Below are 23821 nucleotides of genomic sequence, written 5' to 3'. Positions count from 1 at the left end.
GTTCTTGCGAGGCCACACCTTCGCCTCCTGAAATTCTGTCTCACAGAAGACATACAGCGGGTAAAATAAGTATTGAACACGTCACCATTTTCTCAGTAAATATATTTCCAAAGGTGCAATTGACATGAAATATTCACCAGATGTTGGTAACAAACCCAAGTGATCTATACATACAAAGAAACCAAAATAAAATAAGTTCAGAAATTAAGTGATGTGTAATAATGTGAAATGACACAGGAAAAAGTATTGAACACATGAAGAAAGGGAGGTGCAAAAAAAGGCATGGAAAGCCAAGACAACAGTTGAAATCTATCAGTAATTAGAAAGCAATCCAGTGTGCAAATTAATATCAGCTGGTTCAGTCCCAACTGAGTGCATTACTTATTGATTTCTTTGAAACAATTGTACCTGCTAATTCCAGGTCTTTCTGAAGCCCTCCACAAGTGGTCCTTGGCTCTTGGACAACTCTTCTGATAATTATTTTCACTCCTCTGTCAGAAATCTTGCGAGGAGCATCTGGTTGTGGCCAGTTTATGGTGAAATGATGTTCTTTTCCACTTCCGGATTATGGCCCCAACAGTGTTCACTGGAACATTAAGAAGTTTCGAAATGCGTCTGTAACCAATGTCATCAGTATGTTTTGCAACAATAAGGTTGCGAAGGTCTTGAGAGAGCTCTTTGCTTTTACCCATCATGAGATGTTTCTTGTGTGACACCTTGGTAATAAGACACATTTTTATAGGCCATCAGTTGGGACTGAACCAGCTGATATTAATTTGCACTGACAAAGGGCGGGATTGCTTTCTAATTACTGATAGATTTCAACTGTTGTCTTGGCTTTCCATGCCCTTTTGCACCTCCCTTTCTTCATGTGTTCAATACTTTTTCCCTGTGTCATTTCACATTATACACATCACTTAATTTTCTGAACTTATTTGTTTTGGTTTCTTTGTATGTATAGATCACTTGGGTTGTTACCAACATCTGGTGAATATTTCATGTCAATAGCACCTTTGGAAATATATTTACTGAGAAATATGGTGACGTGTTCAATATTTATTTTACCGGCTGTATGTCCTAAAGGTGCTGTACGGCAGCTTCACGACATCATTTGTCTTCACTATGTGAAATCTTGGCTGGTATTGTGCATCGAGTTGAGAATTGTCTGCAAATAAAAAATTAACTTGACGGTTATGGTGAAGACATGACCAAGAAAACATCAACATCATATTCAATTCAACACTTCATTACTTCATTACAGCAAATATATTTCAATGTTTGAGAAACACTAGAAAATACCACAAAGGCCCTCAACTGGCTTAAAACAGATTGCCTGACAGCATCTTGGTTATTATTATTATTATCATTATTATTATTAATATTATTATTATCATTATCATTATTATTATAATTATTACTATTATTATTATTATTACTATTATTATTATTATTGTTATTATTAACTGAAATTCGTTACATTTTTCAAAATTAAAATCCAAACATACAAATCCATGCTTATCGGACATGTTGTTGGTGAGTTTCAGTTTGTGGAAGTTGACCACTTTGGACATCCACTGCTCGCCGGTGGCCGGGCTGTCCGGGTGGATGTACATGCGTTTGGGCATCTCCGGGTCCGCCTTGCCGGCCACCATCCAGCAGAGTTGTGAAACTTATATCTGCAGTCATCAGCCGCCACGATGTCCATCAGGACTATACAGCTCTGGAAAAAATTAAGAGACCACATCAAAATTATCAGTTTCTCTGGTTTAATTATTTATTGTATGTGTTTGAGTAAAATTAAAAATTTTGTTTTATTCTATAAACTACTGACAATATTTCTCCCAAATTTCAAATACAAATATTGTCATTTAGAGCATTTATTTGCAGAAAATGACAACTGGTCAAAATAACAAAAAGATGCAGTGTTTTCAGATCTCGAATAATGCAAAGAAAACAAGTTCATATTAATTTTTAAACAACACAATACCAATGTTTTAACTTAGGAAGAGTTCAGAAATCAATATTTGGTGGAATAACCTTGATTTACAATCACAGCTTTCATGCGTCTTGGCATGCTCTCCACCAGTCTTTCACATTGCTGTTGGGGGACTTTATGCAACTCCTGGCGCAAAAATTCAAGCAGCTAGGCTTTGTTTGAGGGCTTGTGACTATCCATCTTCCTCTTGATCACATTCCAGAGGTTTTCAATGGGATTCAGATCTGGAGATTAACGTTTTGGTCATTTGTCCCTGATTCCAGGGTGGTGCCCCGTTTATTATTAATGTTTATTGATAATCTTTATTAATATTAATAATTATATTATTATTTATTCATTATTTTGCTAATACCAAAACCTATTAAGTAGAATCCCTACATAATGGTGCCCCGTGTGAGGCATAGTATTATTGTTGGCAAATGTTCACAATTGTGCAATATTAATTTTCAGCATAATTTTTAGTCAAAAACAAAAATTTCATATTCCATTCTAAACAAACCAAAAGTGTTTACATTCTACACCACTAGTCTTCCACAGGAGTAGAAGTCCAGCTGTACTTTTAAACAAGTACATTGTGGTTAGAATTGTTTATTTAAGAGATTTTGAGTATTAACACTTTAAGCCTTTATGGTGTTAATTTTAATAATTTGCTTTTGCTGCTAATTCAAGTTGACCTACGCTGTAGAACTTGAGAGAATTTTGGTTCAGCATTTGAATACCACGTATCAATGCAATCTAGTCTAGTTGTCATATTTTGTTGTTAATCTAAGTGTTCCTTTAATGACACAGCGTGCCACCGCCCTGTGTAACATAGAGAGCTTGTACCTGGCTGTGTAACTGCCAAGCATTCCACAGCCTGAGTTAAGATAAGAGCCACAGTGTGCTAAACAGCCCTGTGATATAAGTTTGCACCCAGCTGTTACTTCCACGTGTCCAGCTTGAGTCACCTTTAAGAAACATCATCACAACTGTTACTGCCGTGCATTTTCAGTTAGTGCATGTTGTGTGTAAGCAAACTTCTTTTGTAAACCTTTGTTTACTTTACTGGCCTTTTGTTGATGCCCACTAGAGTCACTAGTTGGTCCCTTCCTCCACAGGGAGCTACCCCCCATAGTGTAGGGGCATTGTTGTTTTTGCTAGTGTACCTCCCAAACTACACCACAAGGTGTCTGCCAACGCAACACCATAGCCAACAACAATTGTTTTGTTTTGTACTAGACATCCTGTTTAGTTTCACCCTCCATTCCAGGTATAACAATGGATAACCCCTGTGTAGAGCTTTTTATTTCTTCCCTAGCACAGAGCCTAAACCCTGGCTGCCCTGAACTCATCAGCAGGTTGAGTTTCAGTGAATGCAGGAAAGAAATGGAATCGCTCCTCACAGACAGGTGTGATGCGCAGACCGCATCCAAGATTCATTGTTAAAATGCTTACTTCGGATTTTTCACAGGCAAACCAGTCTTGCCATTCAGAGTAAAGCAGCCCTGGAAAAAGAGGTAGATAGCCTAAGAACGCAAAGTGCTGATCTCCTCCATGAAGTTCAGTCAGTTGATAAGAAAGCCATGCGTTACTTAGAAGACCTGCATTCAGCAGAGTTAGCTCTTTTTCAATACATAGAGAAATTGTAAGGGCTTAGATTAGAACATCTTGCCCCACCACAGTCTGTCAGTCACTGTGATTTCTGGTTACTCAGATTCACTCTCCTCACTTGATGAGAGGTTAACTCCCTCTCCACTCAGAAGTGAAAGATTTCCAACCGACTCAAAGTCCTTGGAATGAAGTTCAGCTCCTCAACCTCCACTGAGAGAAAGAGTGAACAGCTACCTGACTACTTATTGTTCTGAAACTGAAAGTGAAGACACATGTAGTTTATCTTCAAGAAGATATCCTGCCTCATGTTCTTCTCAGCCACAGAGAAATGACACTTTCCTCTGTGCTCCTCCCTCCAAATGTTCAGCCTCCTTTCCACTCTGTCACAAGGGTGATGACAGCTGTCCAGCCTCTGCCTCTCAGCCAGAGAGAAACTTTAGCATGTGATGCACCAGTGCATTGTAATGCTAATCTAGGTCTTGCCTTCAGCAGAAAGGACCCCCCGGGGTCCACGCCATGAAGTGCTGGAATTCATAGCTAAGGACATTGAATGTTTGATCCAGGCAACTGTGATCAACACATTGATGACTATTTTAAGGAATTAGATCACAATCTAATTGACTTAACACACGCCACCCAAAGGGAGAAAGTTAAACTTGTGTGGAAAACCACATAACAAATAACATACTAAAATATGACATTTTTTTATGGAATACTATACTATGTCTTTTATAAAAAACTTTTATGGTATACTATATTATTTTATTTTTTTTACGCCATTTTTTGCTCAACTTTCTTGCTATTTTTTATGACACTAAGAGCTTTATATTTTCACATATTGCAGTAGACTTCCTCTTTACCACGGCTCATTGCATGAGTCACATCTTTTACACACTTTTATTTATTCAAAATTATTTTCCTTCTTTCTGTCCTTTCAGAAGCAGATCTCATAATGGAGGAAATATTTCATCCGACAATTGATTACGATTTAATTCAGATTGACACCTTAGTATTAATATTAACGCTATTGACAAGTAATGCCCCTGACTCGGTGCCCACGTAGCAATCACTTTCAAAATCATCAAAATGTCTGCTGAGAAGGCCCATCAGTGTTGCACTTTACATTATCACCACCAGAGAGCACTCTCTTCATTCATACCCACCCAGCTGCAGTGAGCCTGAGCTGCCTGTAGTAGGCGTGACACACATCAAGTCCATCACATTAACTCATTTGGTCTCATCTGGAGTTTTAAAGTCATGTAAAAATATAATTTCATACTGGAGATAACCATTTTTGATCATTTTCCTACAACATTGTATTCACTAAATGAAATAAGTAAACACAGCACTAGTTTATTTACTCTCAAGACAGATTTTTTTACTTTTTTGTGAAAAACTCAAAACTGGACTACATGACCTCTGGAGATGGGCTGATGATTACTGCTGGACGGCCGGGTTGTGGAAGGTCAACTGACTCATGTGACCGGGCGTCTCTGGAAAAATGTGACTTTATTGAGTGCAACCACATAGAAAGTTCAACAACGTATATTATGAGGCTGATGGAGTCCTGCCAGGGACACTGCAGTCTGTTCTGACCTTGATGATCAGATATGAATCGGGCTGCAGGATTTTCCAATTTCCCTGCAGGCCAAGATCCATATCACATCACTGCTGTGGAACGGGTTCAGATCCATTTAAATTTTACAGATCTTAGTTTACAGGAATCCAGATGTAATCTTTTTGCTGTTAATTTTGAAAGAGCTCTCTTGACTTGTATTCACTTTATTCTAAAGACATTTGATGTTAATTAGAAATTACATGACTGATCCAATGATTGATCTCTGTTAGAGCTTTCACCATGCATACAGTATTCATACAGACCAGATGCAGCTACTGGCTATCACTACCTGGGGAGAAGGGGACCCTAATAGTTGTTAATGGACCCACTCATTAACCCTTGACCTTAAAGAAGATGCACATGATTTAGAGATGGCTCTATGAATTTTGCCAGCTGCCATCTATTTCCTGACCTGTCATGTCCATTGTATTATGGGTGAATATCATACAATGTAGATGTAGTATTCATCAAAACATGTGTTACATATGTACATGGAGTCTAGGGTCTGAACAATATATTAACAGAGAACACTGCTGTGTTTCTGTATGTACTGTATAGGGCTCTGCAGACTGAGACCAGCATGTCGTCCTGAACGGGCAAAAGCCCCCAGTAATGCTGCAATAATGCGTGCCTACTGGGAGCTAAGCACTCGTTCCGAACGGCCGCGGCAAACGTTGTCTGGCTTTATCTTTCACCCTCTGGACATGTTGGTTTTGGCAGTGGTAGAAGAAGTAGGCTACTCAAAATCTTTTTTTCTGAAGTAAAACTATTAACTGTTAATAGTAAAACTATTAACACCACACAGTAAAGAGTGACAGAGAGGTATTATCAGCAGAATATACTTAAATGTACTTAACGTCTCTTCAAGGTGGAGCTTACGATTCTAATATGATGCTGGATAGTTTAATGAATAAGACTGCATCATATTTTAATTGTTATATTTTGTGAGTCAAATCTGCAATGTAACTAGTAACATTTTCTCTGTCAGGTAAATGTAGTATTAACAATGTTTTCCTCTGAAGTAGAATTACATAGTAAGTAATATACAGTTGAGTTGCATATACTTAGTGCTTTGGGGGCCTTTTGTTGGTTATTTTGGGGGTTCAATGAGTTAGAGGAGTAAACATAATTCAATATTTTTTGTTTATGTATCTAAACATCATAATAAATCTGTAGCTGTTTGGGCCCCTTTTAGTTTGGGGTCTGTCCTGCATTTAAAATGCAGATGTATTATAGTAAAATATACTAAAGCTATCAAAAGTAAAAGTACACATTATGCAGAATGGGGTTTAAGAGCCTCCATCTCTCTCACTCTTTATGTTAAACCTTCATCACTCTTATTAATACATGGAGTCATGGTGGCCTCATAAATTCCCAGCATAGCTTTGCACAACTCCAACCTGACCAGATGTAACCAGCCACAATACCTGCAAACACCTGTGTGGGTGTGCAGGACCTTTAACTTGTAATAATACAGCATACTTTATGAGTTTGATCATATATATTGTATGTAAAGAATGTCAGTCAAACCTATTACTTAAATAAGTTACTTGAATTGCAGTTACCTTCCACTGCAGCTGGGTGGTTTAATGTATAACATGCACAATCATAAAGCATCATATTCGACAAACCTGTATCTTGAATGTAAAATCTTTATTTGCATTTATTTTTATAATAAACAGCTACATTGTTTCAATGAAATACTGTAAGTAGAATCTAAAACACAAAATGGAAGTAAAGCACCTCAAAATTATACTTCAGTGAATTGTGAACTGTTACATTCCATACTGTAAAATTGTATGTAATCTAAAAACATACCAGTAGTGGAATCAGGAACGATATTGTTTCTATGCTGATGATACGACCTGATAATTATTGTTCGTTTATGTAAAAGAAAAATATAATAATAATGCAATGTCATCAGTCATTGCTCCTCGGATGAAAGCTGCTCTGGGCTGTTTAAGCGGCAAATAACATGAAAAGCAGGAGCTTAGTGAAATAATGCTCTGTGTATACTTGTCATCCAACATTCAATTTGCACTGAGCCGCCAAAATAAACAGAGAAAATACAAACAAAAGGAAAACTAATGGAAGCTGAAGCGTAAAGGCTGTTTGCACATCAAAACACTCCTCATGATGATCTAGTGCGGAACATTACAAATGAAACTCCCGTAACAGCATTTTGCTGTTCCCTGGGGTACTGAATGAGAAACCTAGATATTGAGCTCACAATTATACATTACGTACCTGTTCACATAGTGACAAGCACACTATGACAAGTGTGCGTTGCAAAAATCTATTTACATGAACCAGATTAGTAATAATAATAAAGTACAACCCACACTGTCACTTGGTTAAATCTCAAGCATTGTGCTGATTGTAAATACCCCAACATTAAAGTGATTCTGACACGTTATTTAATTGGAAATTAGCTAACCTACTCTATCTTCTAACAAATAAATCTCCTACATTTATCTGTTCCTTTCTTGTATTTTCTCATTTTTAATGAAAGCATTGCTTGAGATTTAACTAAAACTGCTGACATGGAGCATATCACAGGACGTTAGAGTGGCAGGATAAATACAGTCCTCATTATCACTGTTTGTTCTCATCTGAATTCTTTGAGTTTCTATCAGATTCCCTGAGTCAGTGCCTGACATGTTACACAAGTTAATCAAAGCAGTTCAGGATATTCTTTGACTTAAAAATACACACAAAATATAAAAAAACCCTGTTTGACATTAAACCCAATTTAAGTTAAACTCAATATTCTGTACCATTATTGTGACAAAATAACACAACTTGTATAAAACGACGGCTCACATTCAGGGCCTAGTTGCGCTAACGCTAACCCTAGAGTATAAAAAAGTGCCTTAAAAAAGCAAAAGCTCATCCTGTAATAACAAGTCCTCAGTGCATAGCATGCCAACAGTTTAAAGTCCAGTTTGTCCGTCGTGCAACGCTGCACGTCACCGGTACAACCACTCCATCCGGGTTCCCGGTGGGGACAACAGACAGAGGTGAGTATCCCCAGGTTTAGGACATCAGACCTTTGGTGGAGGAAACTGGTCTCAGAGCCTATGGAAGACAAAAAAAATGAAATATATTTAATGACTAAACTTTACTGAAACATTGGACATTTTCTGAAATACGTTTATTCTCTTTCTTGCCGAGTTAGATGATTGATACCACAGTCATGTCTAGTACGCTAAATAGGAATCTACATCCAGCCAGCCGATTAGACTGTTATCAGGCTATTAAATAGGCGTTATCAGTCGCTATAAGCCCCATAGATGTGGGTCAATAGGGGCCTACTACACCCACCAGTATATTTTATCATCTATTCACATGGTAGATCATCGAAAGAAGGTTAAATAACACAACAGCGACCTCTAGTGGCCGTAGTAATTATGACAGGAGCAGAAATCAGGTGCTGTAGTATAGACAGATTGAAACTCCATATGGTGTTGAGGTCAGGTCCGATGGATGATGGATGGGTAAACACATGACTTTCACCAAGAGACTGGAGTTTTGCATCCCGTGTGAACCACAATGTGTAGTGTCTTTGTGTTCGTAGTTATTTTAACCCCTACAACACGTTTTTTTCCCTAAACTTAACTAAGTGTTTTTTTATTGTCTAAACTTAAAGAAGTTGTAGTTTTGTCGCCTAAAGCTAAAGAAGTGTTTTTTGTTTTTGTTCAAAATGTGATGTTTCACAACATGTTAGAACGTGTTGCTTTCAAAGTTTCGTTTTCACTTTACAAATGTAGTAGGTGTAGTAAGGGCCCCTACTGACACCACATCTATGGTGCTTATAGCGACTGATAACGCCTATTTAATAGCCTGATACCAGTCGAATCAGGTGATCCAGCAGCCAGTTAGTTTAGCTTAGCATAAAGAACAACTAGCCTTGCTCTGTCTGTCCTAACAGCACCTAAAGCTCACTAATTAACACCTTCTATCATGTTTGTTTAGAGCGCCCAAAAACCACAGAGCGAAATGTGAATTTTTGGTTTTACGGGGATTATGAGTGGATTATTTCCAAGTGTCAGTAGCGGATTAAACAAGCGAGATATAACTTTAATTTATGAGCTTTATGGAGCTGGCGGGTGGATTTAGTTACCTTTGGAAAGAGCCGGCTGTTTCCAGTCTTGATGCTAAGCTAAGCTAACCAGCTGCTGCCTGTAGCTTCATATTTAGCAAACAGATATAGTTTATTCATGTCTCTTGGCAAGAAAGCAAATAAGTGCATTTATACCCAGTGAGGTCACAAGTACAGATTATCTTTTTTTTTCCTTCAGAACTAAGTGAACTCAAGTCAACGTTTGTTTGTCATTGAATCATTCAGATGTCTGGTTACATCTGAGAAATACTAAACTTGTGATCTTGTTTTGTGCTTTTCTCTGTAGTTTTAATAGAAGTTAACAGGTGGAGGAAACACGTGGCTTCCTGTGGCTGCGTGCACTGTTATAGGAAACGAGAGATTCATTCAGCATTGCAAAGGTGAGTTTACAGCAGCATACCTGCACATCGGGTGATAGTTACTTACGTTGGCAGCGTGGGATGTGGAACAGAAATCAGTTTAGTTTGGATGCAGCAGGTGACTTAAAATTGAATGTTAGTTGTGCAGAAAGCGCATGTTTTTTATTCTGTATACATTAACAAGCGGCAACGTGGAAGTGCCAAAACTGCAGTTCATTGAATGGCTACTGGAGGCTCCAAAAGGGAGTCAGTCCCCCAAACCTCCATGTTATAATGACCCACTTTACAGCAGAAATCAACATGTTTACAGCCTGGTACAAAATACTGTTTTGGTCTCTACAGCTAATTTCCCCGAGCAGCTTGCAGGTTAGAGCCCCAAGTGAATCAATGTGCAGGAAAATGAAGTAGACACTAGATTTTCAAAAAAAATACATAAATATATATATATATATATAAATATACACTACAGTGACACCTGGAAGTGTGAAAGACAAACCGGAAGTAGCGTGGGCTGAGGGAGAGCAGCCGCTTTAATATTAATAAATACGGATCACAATGATAATTTTGACACTGAAGAGGTTGAACATGTATATAGCGTGGCCGCTTTGAGCAATAGGTCACAGGCTATAGCTGCTAGCTCGGCCATGTTTGTGTCCTTTTGGAGAATTTTTCATGCAAATATCGGACAAATAATTTGACTTGCTGTGCAGTTAATTGTACTAAGGTTTGTGCTCTAGTTTGGCTGTTCACATGTTGTGTTTTATCCAAGGTGCTTGGAGGTTGCGCTCCCGTCTGCACCTGACTTTACTAAGCAACCAAAACCTGCACGCCGTGATGACGGTGATGAGGAAGTTGTGGTAATTTAGCAGTAAAAACCTCACTGACTAAATTAGACAAAGATAAATGGATTTCCAGCACCGTGAATCCTTCACAGCAGCTTCACTGCTCCATTTGTTTGTGTCAGTTTTGAGCTGTTGTGATGTTCTTGGAGGGAAACGGTGAAGCCTGTAAAAACGGTCCGTGTGACCAACCGTAGAGCTCTGGGTCGTCCTATTGTTACAGTAGACTGATATGTCTTTGGCTCCATAAAAACCACGATGGCACCAAATAGGTCGTTTGTAGGTCATTCGAGGTCAGATGCCTATAAACCTTAACCATCTTTGCGAGAGTTTGGCAGCGTGACATCACAGTGACTACGTGCACTTCTTCCATACCGTCTATGTGCGTTGATGAACGACTGTCTCACCGTAGAAGAGGGACTCAAAGACGCGTTATTTGGAGTTGCAGTGAAGAGGCATCCAGCCAGGCTCACAGTGACACTCACTTCTGTGGATTACACACCTGAAGAACACAAAAGAATCCAGATGTTATCAGATTGTTCTCATGCAGCAGCAGACCTGCTATATGCATTAACATCCAAACTAACCAGTAGCAACACAAACGTTCAGGAACTCTTAATCACACTGTACTTAACTTTACCCAACCTCACTGCAAAAAACATTTACCACACTTAGTCAGATCGAAACATTCAGCCCCACTCCTCTATGATTTTAACGTTCTCTCCATTTCCAATATAAATACATATTTAACAGGTATTTTTTTATCTGCAAGTGTGTATCAGTCTGATTTGGTGCATGTAACATTTCTATTGACATTTTTTTCAGACAAATTCAGTAAATCTGCAACGTTTAACCACCAGACGTGTAAATGGAATAAGTACCATTATATCACAACTCAAGTCTCATCCTCCTCCTCACAAACTTTAAATTCAGGATTGAAGCTTATTTGATGAGACAAACTACTTAAAATGTGTATATTGTGTCTGTCTTTCTTAGCAGTTGTATGCCATACACACCGATGGTTCGAGCAATTTGGGGTTAAGTGTATTGCTCAAGAACACTTGGACATGTGACCGGAGCAGCTTGGGATCGAACCACCGATCTTCTGTTTGGTGGACGACCTGCTATTGAGGCCTATCTTCATTTTATTGTCAGCTCACATAATTATTGGCTTTTCTTTTTTTTCTATTTCCTTTTGTTTACTGTGCTGATGTGCTTCATCACTTTAGTGTTCATTGTTTTGTTTTTTGGGGTTTCAACACTTTTAATGTTTTAATGTATTATTTGTGTTCCCTAAAGAGCAAAAAACTAAACTGAACTAAACTGTGAGCAGTGTTGGCGTGTACTTACAACGTTGCCGCTGCATTCTGCTGAAACAGTTTGTGTTTTCTGTACACTGTCTGAAGCTCCATGCACTCATTCTGGCTGCACACCTGGAGAGAAACAAGTCAGCGACAAAGACCGTTGTTGAAATTAATACACATTTAGATTTAGTGTTCACTAGTGTTCCTAGTTACAGAATGAATAATTTACTTCAATTCATCAAGACTTTACTTACTTTAGTTTTTTTGATTCTCCGTTCAGCGTGGAGGCATGAGAGGAAAAACAACGTTTTCTTCAAGAATTCAAGGTATAATGGGGGGAGTAACTGTTATACAAATGGTCATTTTGTGGTTGAAGTATTCCTTTGAAGAGACTAACTGTTACCTTTCCATCCCACACATTTAGTGCCGGTGTCCACCTGGCCGTAGTCCTTTGGGTGTAGTCTCCAAAGAAGGCGGCCTTGCAGGTGCCTACTCTGACCATGCGGCCGTAGTTTGGGTTGTCATTACCGCCTTGGCAGAAGAGCTTCCCACAAAACACGTCTCTGCAGAGGAATAGAGGGTCAAATATGAGCTCACAGTCACTTCAGAGACAATCCCTACTAGTTCTGAAAATAAATAAACTCACATTTATTCCACACAGGTTGATGAGTCAGCATAGTAATAAGACTATAAGACTAACTAGCTGAGACTCACTCTTTCTGACAGGGGATGTATGTGTTTTCATCGGGGCGTCTGCAGAAGGCGTAGTAGGTTCCTCTGGTGTTCCGGTTGTAGCAGGACGGAGCGTCTGTAGCAGCTGATCACAGGAGAGGATTACACAGTTAACCTGTCCAAAGATCATCTCTTCTCCTTTACAAAGCACAACAAATATAACACGTAAGAGCAGGACACTCACTAGGTCCATACAGTTTGACACACTGGTTTGGCCTCTGTGGACACTGGCCGTTGTAGCAGTACCCCAGACCTCCATCACATGAGACGCCATTCACAGTAAACACGTCCTCGGGACAGGTGGCGTTCTTCCCGTCACAGAACTCTGCCAGGTCACATTCATCCTGCCGCCGGCGGCACTACTCCCTGGACCGAGGCGAGATCTATATGGATCACATCAGAGTACATTGTATGTAAAACACTATGAAGTGTGCCAGATAAATCGGCATGCTTAGCTTTGCTTAGCCCTTAGGTTGTGGCCAATATACACACATTTGAATAATATATTAAATAGTATGTCATTGATTGATTTGTTTTTGTTTTTTATATCAGGTTTTCCTTAAACCTCTAATAACTGGCAGCATAAACAGGTTGTGAACACAACATTAACATATCAGTGAACATGTAGCAAACCGTTGAATTATTGAATCCCCATCATTTGGAGTCGTGTTTGTGGCCACCTAATGAATGTCAGTCTAATGTTCCCACTCTGTTATGTTCAGCAGCAGCTCGTCTCTAACTGACTGTCGGATTTTAGAGCTTTTATGATGAAAACAGCGTCCTGCTGCGGCTGAAAACGGCACCATGAGAGCAGTGGGAGTGGGCGGACAGCTGAAACGCAGCTGATCTTTCTCTGTAGGTTCATCACTACGAGCGACTCCTTTCACATTGTCACAGTGTTTTTCATATCGTCACTGATTCATTGTTGCTATAAAATATAGATTAGCCATTTCAAGGTGATCACCAGCTGGAGGTCAAAGGTCAGTTAGGCTACTTTATTAAGTAGTTACAGGGTAAAGGACTAATACAGTGACACTGAAATCTCCAGGAATTTTTGAACATACTTTATATACAAAAAGGCTCTAAATGGAATCATATTTAGGTGTCTGATATATTTTTCCACGCAAAAGTTCAATTACCTCGTTAAAAAAAAATCAAAATACTCCTTTCCCCTCATTGAAAATCCAGACACATCATTTTTTAATTTCTAAGGTTCAACATGCTGGACACAAGATGTCTCCTACTTCACTGTAATCATCTCACACGTACACGTCTTACAACACTGCACACGTTCCAGGTGAAGTAACAATAAGCCAAACACTGGCTGCATCCCAAGTGTCTTAAATGCATCCATGTTTCCCTCACTTGTGTCTCTCCATGCATCCCCAGGTGGGAGGGACTGAGATGCAAGTGAGGGAAACGTGGATGCAAATAAGAGACTTTGGATGCTCCTATAGTTTCAACTGGAGGGTCTAACAGTAACCAACAGTCCTCCAGCTCAAATATTTGTTAATACCTTAGATTCCCACTAGAGGAGGCTGCAGCAGATCAAACTATTGGATCACCATATCTCAGAAGATTTCATGTAAAGAAGTAAACATTTAAAAAAAAAAAGTCCCTGTTGGAGGTGAAGTAGCATTTCTTCATCCATACTGACCTTACAGTCTTCGCAGCACCTCTCCCTCAGCACACTGTGAACCCTCCTTCAGTGTGCAGCTGGTGGCGTTTGCAGCACGGGTTGGTGCACTCCTATAAGAACAACACACACCTCATTAGACTCCTGGTGATCCTTCTCTTCATCATGTTGTTGTTATGTTCCTTTGAGTGATGTGTGTTTTTTCTTTCAAAATAAGAGCGAGCTTTCCCGTCCCCTTATTAACTCAGCAGACACTGTGGAGACTCGGCAGATACTAGACAAAACTGGATCTAAGTCGACAGTTTGTGAGAACTATTACTCGTTTTTCATTTCCCTGTGATACTTGATTCTTGTGGTATTTATATATTAATTGATTTAAATTATCAGAAGAAAATGTTTGTGGTATTGTACCATAATGCTTCTGGTACATTAAAAGGTGCATATGATAACGGCTGAGGTTCATGACTTCAAACCACAAAATGTACCTGTATTGTGATTTTTGTCCTGTGAAAAACTGACTGAAATCTCAGTGTTAATAATGAGCGTCTAACTATTAAAGGGCAGATATCTCCAGCATCAGGGCCCTCCTGCTGCATGCCACATGGAGCTTGTTGTGCCCTACTTAATACCAGCAGAAGCAGAAACAGGTCTGAACATGATGATGATTATGATGATTATCACTGGAATGAACAAGTTAGTGGAAATTACAAGTTGTGGAACTGTTCATTACGGACTGGTGTTGAGGTTGGAATGAACAAAAAGCTTTAAAAGAATCATCCTGAAGCCACAAAGAGTGAATCAATATTCAAATAAATTCAACTTTATTGTCAATATACTATAGATTATATATAGATTTCATATCAAGAGTTCACATTAATCTACCTGCTTTCATTCTCTTTTAAAAGAAGATCGACTCTTAATGTCAAACGTCTTGGTGCATGTCAAATAGCCTCTTTCCAAATATGCCTCTTGGCAAAATAACAAACTGAAAGAAGTCAAGATCAGACAGGGACAACAAGATGTACACGCTTACTGTCTGGAAACTACGGCCCTGAGGCACACAGGTCTAAAATAATTTAACTCAGTAAGCTGTCAGAACGCTTCACATTGTTATACTGTTATAGATCTTTATAGATGTTATAAATTAGATATATTAAGATAGATTATAGAGGATACATAGAGGATTATTTAAATATGGTTTAGGACTGCTCTATATGAAATCTTGAGATAACTTCTGTTATGATTTGACGCCGTATAAAAATAACTTGGTGTAACTTCCATAGCTTCTGTATTAATACCATCATCAAGGCTTATTGATAACTGAGGGGAGAATATAGGTTTGAATATAGAATATGTTTCCTCCTGATGATGACGAGTGCTTGTTACCTCCAAGCTGCCACAGTCACACTGTTCTCCTTTCTCCACGAAGCCGTTGCCGCAGAACGACGGGGCCTCCAGCGTGCTGTAGTCTGGTTTGTCCAGCAGGCAGCTCGGGCTGCGGTTCAGCAAGTATTTCTCATAGAAGTTGGTGCTGCAGCTGCTGAAGGTCCGAGGAATATTCCAGCTGAAGAGAAATAAAACAGCAACACCTGTTTTCATTGTTAAGTCCAAAGTCACATACTTGAACTTTAACCTTGTCTATACTTCTACTTCTTTTAGCCTTTCAACACAGCCTCAGAGAAACTGTTTTTGAGTGAATCTGTTCTTATAGAAACACAGCAGACTTTATGACCTGTCATAGGAGGAGAAAGCACAGGTATACATAATAACATGAATGACTTTTAATGACTGCGTTATTTAAACCAAATCATGACAGCCAGAACAGCAACACGAGGAGCCTGAAACCAAAGCAGCTAAATGCTTTTATTATCATGTCTTTATTTCACCTGTGCTTTTTCCTAAGGAGACGTGTCAGAATGTCGTCTGTTAAAGGAGTACGCCACTGATTAATGCTGCACTTTTATAAAAAAGTTGGACTCACGATGGATAGTTTATAAAAAAAAAATACAAAATCAATGCTGCAGAACCAGAGATATCACCTTTTTCATTCCATGCAGTCTCCTTCCCCTGTTTAAACCTGCCGCCTACATTACCCACAATGCAACTCGACTGCCGACAGTTCAGCTAATGTTAGCCGCTAGCCTCAACAGCTACAGAGGTCTGGTGAGATCACTTCTTTCTACCTCAACCACATTTTTCTCATTTTCAAACTCGTAGTCTTCAGACCCAACCGATGCTGACTCAAGGTGACATCACTTGAGGCAATTTATCAGACTCACACAGCTCCCTCTGGAGGCAATAAAGGCTTTATACTACTTTTATGCAGTAGTACTCTCCAACACCTTAAAACAGACTGTGATGTTATGTAAAAAACATGCTTGCTTTTGACTGAGGTTTTGTAACACGGTTTGTTACCTGAGTGCTGCAGCCATGATGCAGCTATCACCAGAACAAGCGCAGCCGCTGGAGTCATCGTGGTTCATGCCCAGGTTATGGCCCATCTCATGGGCCAGAGTTGCTCCCACTGCAATGGGCCCGGTCATTGTGATCCTGAGAGGTGAAACTCTTTACATTTAGTTGGTAGAGTCTAGACGTGCGTTGCTCTACAGTTTGAAGTCTTTCAAATCACCATGTAAAAAAAAAGTTACTCTTCCTCTTTAAAATAATGAATAACAGAATTTTGGTCACTTATTGACGATAGTTGGGAACTTGGTTGGCAAAATAATGACATTTAAAGAATGGCTTATAGATATTAGGTTGTGTTGTGATACTAAATAAATACACAGAGGCAGGGAGAGCTCCGTACACTGATACAGAGACACAGTTCAGGTTTTACACTTAATGAGATTTGGCCTTTTTTACTCAGAATAACAAGTCTACAGCTAGTGGCCCTGTGAGGCTGGTTTTTGGTCACCTTACACATCATGTGAGAATCACAGCATCACATATCACATGAAAATCCCTAGTTTAGTGCGTCACATGTAGCTCCCACACTTCACAAGACACGGGAAACCTCTGTTGGTCTGGAGGAGCTGCAGCATTTTTTTTCTGCACAAACGTCCACTGTGCATTCACTAGATATTCTCAGAGCTAAACTAACTCCCTCTGCAGTGAGGAGTGATGCGCGCGTTCACGTCTAGAGGTGGAGCGATGCTGAGAACGCGCGCGCTCTCTGAGCGAAGGCAGGCAGGCAGAGTTGGAGAGGCAGCAGCCACACACGAACGCGCATACTGTGAGCGTGCATGTGTGACGACCCGCTACATTTATGCGCGTACAAAGTTACAAATAGTCCCTTTAAGTGTCGAGCCGCTCCTCTGAGTTTTGCTCAGCTTTTTAATTAATTATTAATATTTCTTTAAACCGTTTAACCGATGGCGTTAATCAGTTAAAATGCGTAATGTCGATTAAACGGTTAACTATTAACATCCCTAGTCTGAACAACCACAGACGGACATTACCATGGTAGAGCCATGCTGTTAGTGTGGCTAATATAAATTCCCTGGTTACAAACATTACACCCGGGCCAAGACTATATGGTGTAAATAAAAGATGTAGAGATGGAACAAAGTTAGTGTCTCTCAGGAAGGAGCTCCTACCTGTACAACTCCAACAGAGTGAGCTGAGCAAAGAGTCCCACTGAAAGCCAGCCACGGTGGCTCCTTCAAAGTCAATACCACTGAAAGACAAGTAAGGATAGTATGAGAAACACTTCAAAAAACATATCTATGCTGTCCATCCATCCATCCAGTTCTCTATTTATACTATATTATATTGAAATAAAGAGGAAACATGGCTGGATGACTGGCATCAACAGTTCTCCGGTTCTCCGGCTTCCTCCCACAGTCCAGAGACATGCAGGTTAGGTGCATTGTTGACTCTAAGTTGAATGTGAGTGTGACTGGTTGTCTGTGTCAACCCCTGTGATAATCTGTTGACATGGGTCGGTTAGGTGGTTACAGATAAACGGTGGATGTTTCCACGACGTTTTGTTTGTCTGTTTGTTTGTGGGGAGGAGAGTTTTCTTTTGGCAATCAACAGGTGTTGAACAGGTCAGGTCGGCAGCTCCTGAAAGTCAAAAGTAACTTTCAAATCCATGTTTGTTCAGCTTATCGAGGGAAAACTCACACGCCTCTTCCTCATGACTGGAGTGATACAGGCTATTGTTTAATGGAGGAAACCTGTGGGACCTCTCTGTACTTAGCTGAAATTTGAAATATACACACGTTATCTGTGACATCAATTCTAGTGTTGAAGCCAGTCAGGATCCAATTTGCAAAGACACGGAAGTTACACAGGCATAATGTGGAAACTTCCAGTTCACGTATAGAACATCCAGAACGGACGCACCAAAGTGGCTAAACTTATGAAACAAATGTGAGAGATCACAGCTTCCTTCTATTTAACAAGATATATAAAGTGGGATAGAGATGCTGGATTTTTACTGCCAGGTTGGACAAGTTAAAGACTGTTCAGACCTGATGAGATGTGCATTGTCGTGCTTTTTCCTCTTCATCAGCTCAGAGTTCCTCCACTTCATGAAAGCGTCCAGGTTGTTGCCCCGGCTTGGGGGGGGTCACAGAGATCAAGTCACCACTGGACCAGATTTCCAGCCCCACCAGAGCAACGAAGGTCCTCAGAGGCTTGTAGGCCTGCAAGACAGCAGGACATCACCAGAAATAAACCATGAGACAGGTTATGTCTACACCTGTTCACTCCGATCAAAAACAGGACCAAATTATCAGGAAACGTTTGCCGCAAATACTAGAAATGAATATGTGGCTTAAACGTAACAAACAGACAGCTGTTATGTGTCATTTGTGATCTGGAATTTGCCAGAAATCATAAAAGCACTGACTCAATGACTCTCTTGGCAAAATGTACAGTGTTACGTCATGCCAATAAAGCCATTTGAATTGACTCACCATATTGACAAAGTTGACAACTTCAAATATCCGGTTTCTCATCGCTGTCCGATCTCGATTCATCTTCACGTACTGAAACATCATGGCATCATGTTAGAGTGAGGTCACATCCTGTTTCTCAGCAGTGGATCCATCATGACTCACCAATGACCAAAATAACAACATAATGTGATTCTAGATATAGACCCAAATAGTCCAAAGGTTTTTTTTTTTTTACATTTACTCACATTACAAAGAAGTATTTAGTCATATCCTTCACAAAAGGAGTGCAACATAGCCAACTTCCTTTTTCTGAAATTTCTGTTTTTTTTTTTACAGTAAATTTCCATGTGTGTATCTTACCGCACGGTTTATCAGCAACAAGGTAGAGCTCAAGGTATTTCTGTTTCTGGACGATAGATATACCCTGGAGGACAACAGAATCAAGCAGATGAAGACAACTTTTAGTTAATGTCCTCTTTCAGCTTTAATTGTCAGATTTATTTCGTCTTTGTGTTGTGATTATGAGACTTAAGGAGGTTTTCTTTGCAGGCTGTTATGACAGCAAGTGGTGTTACCGCTGATCTGGAGCGGCTCCGGCTCGTTTGGGGTTCAAAGTCGTCACTCCAGCTGGTGTTGGTGACGCCGCACATTGCAGGTGTGGAGTTCTGTCATCAACGGTCATCACTGCGTTGGTCCCCCTCATCGCCGCCAGAGAGGGGCTCAATCAGGTACCTCTGGCTGACGTTTTTGAAGTAACCCTGCAGAAGATCACGCCAGTTAGCCTCTAGCTCGACGCACAGTTCGAGACACGGTTTTAACTACTTATATCATATACGGTAATGTACTTTAATCTACTGGTTCCCAATAGATCGGAGGATGTATGTGAGATGATAAAAAGAAAAACAAAGTTCTGTGAACCAAATTTGTATGAATGAATGAAACATAACAAGGAGCCTCAAATAAACACTGCTTTTTGAAAGGGTCACAAGCCAAGATGATTGGTAAACACTGGTTTAATCTTTACAATGTGTTTTATAAGTTTCTTATATATTTTAAAATCTGAACAGTAACTGTCACATGAATGTAGTGGAGGTAAAAAGTGCAATATTTCCCTCTGAGATGTAGAGAAGTAGAAGTAGAAATAAAATGGAAATAATCAATATACCTCAAAATTGTGACTTAAGTAGATTACTCGATGATTTAAGGACAACTTTTTTCATGAAGTAAAGTTAAAGAGAGGACGGTTTGAGGGCTCACCTGAGTCCATCACAAGTGCGATGCTGACAGATGATTGGCTTCGTTCACAATGCTGCCATGATAGTAGCAGTGATCCTGGTGAAGACAGGAGCATGATGACCAGGTTATCAAATAAGAAAAGGCCAAACTATCATTTACTCACATTGTTCAATCACAACTGTTCAAAGTCAAAGAAATGTTCATGGAATTTGGTCTTAGAAGCTTTAAAAGATGTGGTTTAGAAAAGACAGTTGTACTTTGACGTACGTTCGGGAAAGTACAAAACACTTACGACGTCATTTTGGAGTTGTGGTGACTCGAGTCCCATCTTCTTGGTAGTAAGTCTCAGTGTAGCTTTGGTGAGTAATTCACTGATGATGACAAGATATGAACATAAATGGCCATCATGCCATACTATGGTCATGATTATCTGACTACACCCCAAATGTCCCTGTTGAAAATAACCAATGTGTAATATCTGATTCTGAGTCTTGCAGAAATCTCAAAAGAAATAGCACAGCTCAGTGTGTCTAAAGGCAAAGATTGAAAACACAACGACATGATAACCACAAAATTCTGTGGAAGGCAAAAGAGAAGTAAAAGCAGAAAATAGCTCTGAGACAGTAAAAGTAAAGTAAAAACATACTTATTTCTTTCGAGTTGCATTCAATATCTCGTCCTCACCACCGTCATTCCATACTAACAGTCTCTGGCCTGAGATGCTGCGGAAAGGAAACATTCATCTTATTTCCATAACTTACATCATAGCTGGCTGTGTATAAACAGCAAACACATGTACAGTATCTCTGTGACACTAAACATAGGAACAAGTGAAAGACTGTACCTCTGCATGTCTCTTTCTAACTGTGTGAAGTCTGACGGGTCGAACCACCTCATAGTCCTTCACATCTTCAAAGTCGTGACCGTGGCTTTCTATGGAGATGCAACATACATCACGTCACGTTGATGTTATAGGGTATAAGACGAGTTAAAGGTGATTTAGTAACTGTCAACTAACTAGTCTAGCAGTTAACCCCCTGCGCTTTCCAGTCCTACGCTTTTCCAGTCCTACGCTTTCCAGTCCTACGCTTTCCAGAGTTTGACCATATATACGTTTCAGTGTCGTGCTGCCGCTGTTCATCCATTTGTGTTGATATAATCCAAATTCTTTCGTGTTCATGTTGATGTTGCTTTACACTTCAACATTTTTTTTACATTGCGTTTTGCTTTTTATTTGGCGCGTACGTCATACCCCCGCCCCAAGTGTTAAAGAAACACACAACTATTCCTTTAACAAGGTAAAGATAAGGTGAGGGCAGCAAATGAGCCGATAGCTCAGGGTTGCTGTGACCCCACCTGCTTACTGAATGACCCCCAATCCGGGCCCTGACCCCAAGGTTGAGATCTCTGCTCTAGCCCCTGACCTATGTAAAAAAAAAAAAAGACAGAAAAACAATTGCACCCGCTGCAACTCCACAGGTAGGGGCTTAATTAAAACATATTGCTGTATGTTAGCAAAACGATTGCAGCTTTTCCAGACGGATCCTTCAGATGAAAGTTAGTTGTAGAGATTGTTCAGTTATTTAATATCAACCTTCACAGCAGGCTGGAGATAATATCAGGGCCGATTAGTGCCACTAATGTTGCTGAACTGCCTGCATGCCCTCTGTTGTACCGTAATTACGAGATATTCTGTTGCCTCTGCTCACCAACCCATGACACATTCATATGAAGAGTATGAGTGTATACAGTATCAACACAGTAGCAGTTCTCTGTCTGAAACCAGTTATCAGTGAAAACCTTATCAACAGAACACTGAAGGCTTTGTGTAGCAGGAAAATGTGTGTGTCCATATTATATCAGGCTAATCAAGTTACCTTACATTATAATTTGGATCAAAAATCAAGTGTAACGCAGTGAAGCACACAGAGCTTGTTATATTAAATATGCAAACACAACATAATGTCTATCAATGAAACTACATGATTTAAGCATTTTGTTGTTGACGAAACAGCAGACGTTAACATAGAATTTCTATTTTCTTTTTCTATCTTTATGTTTTTTTTCAAAAGTTTTTCTCATTTGCTTTGGCTCAATTCCTGAATGAGAATATTTCTTAATTTTTTCTCATGTGTGTTTATAGTGGAGTCAAACTGTCCATTACTTGCATATTAATAAGGAACAAAACATAAAACACAAGTCCTACTTCATGTTTGTGGTATCAGTTCCTCACCAACATTAAGAAACTTTTTGACCAATACTTGGTTACTTCCAGTGAGCAAAAGCATGCCTGAAAGGATAGAGTCCCTGTTAGTCATGGTTACCTGTGGACAGGTAAGCAGTAGCATCTGAGAGGGTGGTGGCTTTTTTTGTGATCTGAATTCCAGCCTTGACAGTGTGGCCACAATATCAGCAATGTGTTTAAAGTAATTCCACTCATTGGTTCGGCTTAGGAAGCATCATTAGATGGTAGCTACTGAGTGTGCTTCCAATGTAACCACAGAAATTAGGGCTCATTGCTTAGCAGGATTTCACAGCAGGCAGGATGAAGACACACAGTCGGTATTTCCTTGCTAATCACATGTTGCACAAGCAAATGCATCAGGTCCAAAAAGTTCCATTATCACTGATGCACACGAGGTAAACTCAGCTAAAGGTAGATCAACCACATTTTCAGGTGGAGACAGATATCATTCATTATCCTGAAACTGATGGAAGTTACATCCCTATAGTGCCTTTAAGTCTTACATTTATGATATATCATATCCTATCTGATCATGTCTTTTAGAGCAGTGTTTTTACTTATGCTCAGGAGCAGAAACCCACAAGTTAAAGTGCTTTGAATAAATAGGACAGGCCAAATGTAGGCTTTTGTTATTAATTAGCCACTGTGCTGAGTGGAGGTAACAATATCCAGTGACTTACCTGAGGGCTTGAGCGAGGCAATTAGGATGAGGAGCCACAATAGGAGCGTTGGCGCCATTGTCCAAGTGCAGACAGTCACTGTAATAGAGCAGATGGATGCTCTGATCAGGCTATATGAGGTGTACATGCATCCTGTGTTGCTGTTCTTGCGAGGCCACACCTTCGCCTCCTGAAATTCTGTCTCATAGAAGACATACAGCGGGTAAAATAAGTATTGAACACCTGGTTGTGGCCAGTTTATGGTGAAATGATGTTCTTTCCACTTCCGGATTATGGCCCCAACAGTGCTTACTGGAACATTCAGAAGTTTAGAAATGCGTCTGTAACCAATGTCATCAGTATGTTTTGCAACAATAAGGTTGCGAAGGTCTTGAGAGAGCTCTTTGCTTTTACTCTTCATGAGATGTTTCTTGTGTGACACCTTGGTAATAAGACACCTTTTTATAGGCCATCAGTTGGGACTGAACCAGCTGATATTAATTTGCACTGACAAAGGGCGGGATTGCTTTCTAATTACTGATAGATTTCAAATGTTGTCTTGGCTTTCCATGCCTTTTTG

General features: G+C 39.8%; 1 pseudogene; it reads right to left on the bottom strand.

Moving 5' to 3' along the window:
* Positions 1–11019: 11019 nt before the first annotated feature.
* Positions 11020–23434, bottom strand: LOC119493233 (annotated as a pseudogene).
* Between the last annotated feature and the right edge of the window lie 387 nt (positions 23435–23821).

This window comes from Sebastes umbrosus, chromosome 8, assembly GCF_015220745.1.
Source record: "Sebastes umbrosus isolate fSebUmb1 chromosome 8, fSebUmb1.pri, whole genome shotgun sequence".
Lineage (NCBI taxonomy): Eukaryota > Metazoa > Chordata > Actinopteri > Perciformes > Sebastidae > Sebastes > Sebastes umbrosus.
Note: the sequence above shows the minus strand (reverse complement) of the source record. Positions and strands in the feature narration are given on the sequence as shown.